This window comes from Ruditapes philippinarum, unplaced genomic scaffold, assembly GCF_026571515.1.
Source record: "Ruditapes philippinarum isolate M1 unplaced genomic scaffold, ASM2657151v2 ctg1915_1_1_1_1, whole genome shotgun sequence".
NCBI classification, from domain to species: domain Eukaryota; kingdom Metazoa; phylum Mollusca; class Bivalvia; order Venerida; family Veneridae; genus Ruditapes; species Ruditapes philippinarum.
In genome coordinates this window covers 156962-164412 of record NW_026852568.1, presented here as the reverse complement: position 1 = coordinate 164412, position 7451 = coordinate 156962, and the positions used below count along the sequence as shown (strand labels likewise).

Genomic DNA, 7451 nt, shown 5'->3' with positions numbered 1-7451 from the left:
ATCAATTTCCTTTGTCTGAAATGCATAATTATCATTTAAATAAAAACCTCCAAATTTATGGTCAATTACAATAAACCCATTCACACTTTCTATATGATCTACGTAAATAACCGAGGTATATCAAGTGAAAAAATACGAGTTGCTTCTCTTATCTTCGAGTAAAATTGATATCTCTTATGCTTAAACAAAACCGCTAGTTTGTTCTGATTAAATGTCCGCTTTTAAAATGTATTACACCAATAGCAAACGTTGGATCTTAGCTTCATCACAGTATATTCTTCAACACATCTTTTGACTCCACAAAGTATTCAAATGAACAGTTAACCCTACCACATGTCAGACCATTTTACATACAATTTATACAGTGAGAAAACAACCGGTTATCTTTATTCCTAAAACTACTGATAAGAAAAGCCTCTCGTCTGCTAGTTCTGAAAGTGTTTATCGGTGTATTAAATATTTACAACACATTGAACAGCTTACTTAACCATTACCTGTAGGTATATTAACTTATAATATAGCTATATGCTTTCTATTGGCCGCCACAATCATAAGTTCATTTAATGAAGTTATTATAAAATACATCATAATCATAAATAAATTCTAAACTCACCAGTTTGTGGAATTGAATGTACCAATAAAAGCATTACCCAGCAGGCACTCGACGTTGTTTCAACGTTGAAACAACGTTGAAATATGGTCGTGACGTTGTTCAACCAATATTCAACTATGGACGACCATACGGATATATTGCCAATGTATATACAACGTTGATTCAACGTTGTTTATGGTCGAAGTTTTTACATTTAGTTTAATCATTATATAAACTTTTATACCACTAATTTTGTGATATTATTCCTTTATTGAATTAGTCTGTAAGTGATTTTTGTCAGGAAAATTTGCGTTACAATCTTTTTCCGTATATTCAAAAATAACGCTTAAACAAATAAAGTTGGAAATAATTTTTCACTTTCTATTAACGCTTTAAATATTAGTTGATATGTTTTGTTGTTTTATTTTTTAGTTCTTTATGAATAATATTAATTAATAAATTGGTATTAGTCAAAACCCCGTTTATAAAATAATGCTGGTCAGGGGAAGTAATTGTTGCGGTCCATGATTTTGTTTGTTGGTCTATGATTATCGTTCGTGCAAATGGTGGCGCTGTTTGGAAAATTTGAAAACAACACGATTGGCAATTTATTTGGATTTGGAAGGTATTACCGCTATGTTTTACTTTAGTTTACTGACTATTTTCTAAAATATTATTATTTTATTCTTTAAATTCTACTTTCATTTACTTTATGAAATAAATGAGAGATATAAACACATGATTGAGTTGATTTGACACGTTTTCGCGACCTAATTGAATGATTTGGGTTCGGTAGGCCTTGTAAGAATGAAGTTATTGATGTCCTTGGCAATTTATGATTTTACAAATCTTGTCTTTCTTTAATTTATTTTTCATATTATTAAACATTTGTCTGTACTATATCCTATTTAGAATTTAATCAATTTTAAAATTGAAACATATTAAGTAGTTCGGCCCACTTAATTTACGTCCCAAGACGATTCGTCAATATATATAACTATGTTTATATTTTATTGATTGTATAATACAGTGTTAATTAGTTTGATAAAAACACATTATAATGATTATTATTAAGTTAAATAACAAATTTGAGTGTAAAACTTTAATGTTTAATAGTCGTAAATTTAAGGGGAATAATAAATCTATTTCTATTTTATTATAAATTATTTTATATTCTAGATCCTGGTCCTGGCTGAAATTTATATAGAGTATTGCACCTGTAGCCTGTACACCATACATTCAACATGAAAAGGACTGTCAGGTTTGTTAAATTGAAATTTATTCTTATTAATTTATATATTTGAATTTCTTTACAATACAAAGTATAAATTTTTCAACTACTGGATATTTATCTTGTCTTAAAATATTTTTTTTTCGGAATATTCCTGTAACATTATTAATATAAAATTTACATGTTTGTTGATTTCAGGATGCTGCATAAAATGGTCTTTGCTAGAGCCTAGAATATTAATTTCTTGGGAATATGCTGCAAGGAACTGACGGGGAGCAGTTTTTCTTACCAATCATAGGTGAGACTTTTAAATAGCTTCTTTTTAAAAAGATTTTGTTGTCTTATATACAGTATTTGCTGTCAATATCAAACTTAGCTACGTTTCAATTTCTATGCTGTTTTATGATATAAATCTTAGAGAAAAGCATTTTAAGATAAAAACAAATCACTAAGTTGAGTAATTATATGTATAATTTGAGATTGACCAAGTCACTTTTAACTACAAACTTCTTATTTTTATTTGCAGAAGCAGTAAGAGACAGCCAAAGAAGTACTCAAACACTTGACATACCCAGAAAGATCTAGAAGAAAAGATTGGAACAGATTGTAGCTTAATTGTTAAAACTATTAAAGTGAATTTAAGCTGCACTTGAACTGTATTTTTGAAATAAAATATCTGAAGTATTTAATATTGTCTTGATATTTTGTTAAACTTGGTTACTTTGCTTTATATCCAAAAATTAAAGTATGGTGGGTTTTCAACGTTGAAATGACATTGAAACTTCAACGTTGTGCCAACGTTGAAGCTGCAACGTTGTATCAACGTTGAAATTTCAACGTTGTTTCAACTTTCAAATCCGAATATAAATCCAACCTTATTTCAACGTTGAAATCTGACCATAATTCAACGTTGAAACAACGTTGATGTGCCTGCTGGGTATCTTCTTCAAACACGCATACTGTCAAACTCTCTCTCTCTCTCTGCTGTAACTTCTGCAAAATATAATAAACACAATGTGCAAAGTGATATGAATAAATTGTGAGATTAAAGTAAACAGAGAGCTAGATTAACGGATTTTTCTGAAAACAATTCTCAAAGGTTCCAAATCACGAAAACTGATGACATTTCAAATCAGACCACACTCGTTACTTAATTAAAAAATCATCTATGACATACACTCTATAAAACACTAATTTAAACCAAATGCAACTCAAAATAATACTGACCAACTATCAATAATCCATATTTCCAATAAATTAAGAACACTTTGAACTTTTTACAAACAAAGCCGCTTAAACATAGACAAAACTAGTGATATTGCGGGAAAACAAGGGAAACAACTCAAACAACAAAAAAAATATATCAAGACACCTGAATTATCAACACTGTTACACATCATGAAATCCAAATAAGAATTCCAAAACAGATTACATTAAGTTCAAATAATATTGGTAAGTTTTCTGTACCTACTTTTAGAAAATGATGAGATCAGCTTTCACATACAAATATAGCGTCGAAAACTTTGTTTTGGTACGAACTACTTCCTTACGCAAAGTTAACGCGAATGAATACTAATGATATTTTTTACTGATTATATCCTGAAAACATGCAAATAATATACGATAGAAATAACACAATCAAAAATGAACTACTGACAATTCAAAATCTTATCACTTGTGTGTGACAAGAAAATCTGTGTAGAACTACTTTGCGTTGTTCGGTACCCATTCTTCTATTGAAATCCCGCAAATTGTGATAGAACTGTATTCACTGCTAACGCAGCGAATACAAAAACGATATTACACTAGTGTAATAACACTTTGACGTGACGTCATTTGCGCTATGTTAAAGCGCGCTAATGTTAGCGTTACTCTATAGGCGCGTCATTGAAAAATTACTCATTTTAACAGTTTACTTTTCTTATTTTATATATGTGATAAATAGAATATTATTATTCGTGTAGTTTCAATACTAAATTTATTAAACTCGCTGAATAAAACAATATTATGCTCGCCAGAGGCTCGCATAATATGATTTTATTCAACTCGTTTAATAAATTTAGTATTAAACTACACTCATTCAATATCCTCTATATATAACACCATTTATGAACCGCCACGCGAGGAATAACAAACTATCAAATTGTGTTTAATGGCCATACCATACTATAAGGTATGGCCTCTGTTTATTGTTTTAACCAACAATACTTAAACATGTGCAAAGAATAGTACATACATCAATATTATGCAAATTAATACAATATCGAAAATACACATGTAGGAATAATAATTAATCGAGTTCTACTATAATAGTAAGAAATGTGAGGGTTTCGTAAGAAAAACGCCATAAAAGCTAGAATTAGACTAGCTTTTCCCCACATTTCACTGCATAGAAGAGAAGACCAAGGTTAATGATCTTGAAACTTTAACCAATAAAGGGCTTATTTAACAGAGAATTCCCGAAGGTATAAAATTGGTTAATGGTATTAATATTATTATTATTTTTTTTTTTTTCTTCTTCTTTTTTTAACTGAAGCTAACCCACCTATGATATTTAATGAAAAAATAATCAAACATATCATTTGTCACAAGCCCCAGCAAGTGACCCGAATACATATACACACAATGTTATAACTATTGTCACCAGCCCAAGCAAGTGATGTTCATTATGTACAAATTAAAATGTTGACATTTTGTGTTGACTGCCTAGATCGATATGCCACAAAAATATTAACAATTTTAATAATGGTATTAACAATTTTAATAATGGATTGGTCCAGATTACACCAGCAACTAAAAGTCTTTAAATTAGTTAACAATAAAGTCTTTGCATCATTATAAACAATGTTCAGCATGATACCGGCCGTCTTTATTGTCTAATAATAGATTATGATATAATCAAAAGATTAACCAATAAACTCCAAATACGCTTTTATATAGAAAACAATTGTAGTAAACATTATAATAGATGACACAAAGTCGAACAACAAAAACCAACAATTGTAACAAACTTTATAAAAATGACACAAAGTTGGACAACAAAAACACCCACATTTACACATGTATGTAAAAATATAGATATTGTATATATAATATTGTATATAAAGATATTGTATATATCATATAAACTACTGACCATAAATATTTTTCAAATCGTGGTCGACTCGCCAGGAAAAACCATAGTCTGGAAACCTGTGCCCTTTTATCTTGTGTCTAGTACCACTTGATGTAGGGCTACATCCTTGAAAAATATTTTACAAACCCTTTACTTCAAGTAAGTAGGCTGCTAAACATAAAAGTTAAGTTAATGCATTTTGAGTACAAAATGATAATATGCAAAATTAGAAAGTAAAAACAAAAACAAAAGGAAACTTATATAGGTAAAAGTCCAAAAGTGTACGATTTGCGCGCCTCCTGCTGTTATTGTGCTGTCATAAGATCAAAGAAATATACAGTTGTATATATTTCAGACATATAAAATAATCAGTTGTAAATTCTAGACATATAGAACAGATTAATTAACGTTACAGTATAAGCTTGAAATACATATCTTAAAGAAATTGGTGATGGTTACTAATAAAAACGAATTGTGACATAAAGATTACTTTACAATTTACAGACAAAATATAGATAATTATGAAAAATCTTGTTGTCTACATAAAAAGTATATACATATAAAAATACACTTACTATCACTATTAGTATTGTTCTTGAAAAACCAAGAATGTTAAAATTAGAGTCACTATAAACAGATCTTATCTTATCTTATCTCATCTTATCAATGTATATTTATCACAAACTGTTCTTAAGTAAACATGAAGTTCAAAATAAAGTTAGGATTAACGTGTTATTTATACATAGTTTATTATCACTCTTGTGCGTTAAACTACAAAAACATTTTGATTTGTTAAACTGATAAATTAAATTCAATATATAAGCTATAATTAACATTTAAGCAATACATAGTTAACATATACTTCAATATGTTAAACTAGTCTAACTGTGATTTAATTTATTAAGACATTTTATTCCTTAAGTGAATGCATAGTTTATTTTATTCCTTAAGTGAATGCATAGTTCGAAAAGAACATACAAACTTTAGCTAATTGTTAATTCAATTTACAAGTTAAAATTAACATTTAAACACTACATATTTAACATACACCCCAATATGTTAAACTAATATCTAAACAAGTACTGTCTCATAACAACATATTTATTAGGTACAGGATGCATAGTTTGAAAATAAAATACAATATAATTTTATAATTAATGTATACATTATTATTAATATTTAAACAACACATACATGTAGTTAATATACACCCCCATATGTTAAACTAGTGTCGTAAACTGGGATTATCGTAATGCTCACATATTCACTCTATTAGATTAAAATCTATTAAATTTGTAAATCGTTAATGCATAACTCTTGACAATGTTGTCAAATTAAATCAATTTCAACCAAAAAGTTATATCTTTCATTCTAGCATCTCATATTTAACATACACAATGATGCTGCAAATTAGAAATGTGTTATAGACACAATATCACTGTGTTACATACGTAGTCTGACAATTTAGGGAATGTTTTAACGTCAATAACGCATATTATTGCTAATATACTTAGAATACATCACAATATGTTTAAATGGTGTCGTAAATAAAACAACACATTTATTTATCAACAAATATGTGTTAAAATAACAATGTATAGTATTTCTAAAATTTATAAAGAAACTCGTGATTAAATGAATAACATATAATGTATATAACACTTTCGACGTTAATAATAAACACACGCTAGGATTGTAATTTTTCATAATCGTTACCATCTTATAAATTCAGTTGTACTGAATTAAATGAATATAATTCTTTAAATGCTTCAGAAGTAAGTTTCAGATTGATAAGTCTAACAAATGGACCTATTAAATGCCTATAAAATCATCCATACGATTTGTTACATGTGGTATTAATTAACACAGGTACTTAAACTACGCTACACTACAGTGATATTGATTACCCATCAACTAACATTGCATGTGTTCAATAGTACTATCAGCAGTGTTATGTAATATTGTAATGATTAGCATTTCTGCATTGCAGGCAGGCAATGGTATATGCTAAATTATGTAAATTATCAGACTTGCATGTAACTTGTAGCCGATATCGCAACGAGAACTTCCAACAAATAATTAATATTACAAAAAAATTCATTTGTTGAAATTTAACTAAATTGTTATTATGTTATTATGACAATCAGTCACTATAAAATATGAGTTTGTCAGTATAAAAAAAAAATGTGTTATTAATACTCTTTCGACTTTTAAATTTATGTCTAAATGAATTGTCTACTTATTACCATACACCCCAATATGGTAGCAGTGGGTAAAGTTCACAAGATATCACAGATCAGGTGTCAGTGTCTTAAAGTTGTAATCCAGAAAGTCTCACCAATGATATTGTATACATGATATGTAAAATTGTCAAACTCCTCAAGGTGCCTCATGTATTTTATCATGTACTTATATGAAAGATTTATGAAATGGTTCACACTCAAGAAATGTTAAAAAATTGAAATATTTGGAGTCGGTTTGTTTTTGCATCAGTTTTATTTTTAAAGAAATCG

The 7451-nt window shown here is 28.4% G+C and overlaps 1 long non-coding RNA gene across 1 annotated transcript; it reads left to right on the top strand.

Annotated features, from left to right (window-relative positions):
• Positions 1 to 643: 643 nt before the first annotated feature.
• LOC132717208 (uncharacterized) lies at positions 644 to 2507 on the top strand. Its single transcript, XR_009623925.1, has 4 exons — positions 644 to 1217; positions 1772 to 1853; positions 2022 to 2121; positions 2350 to 2507. It is a non-coding gene; the product is annotated as an uncharacterized LOC132717208 (long non-coding RNA).
• The last annotated feature ends 4944 nt before the right edge of the window (positions 2508 to 7451 follow it).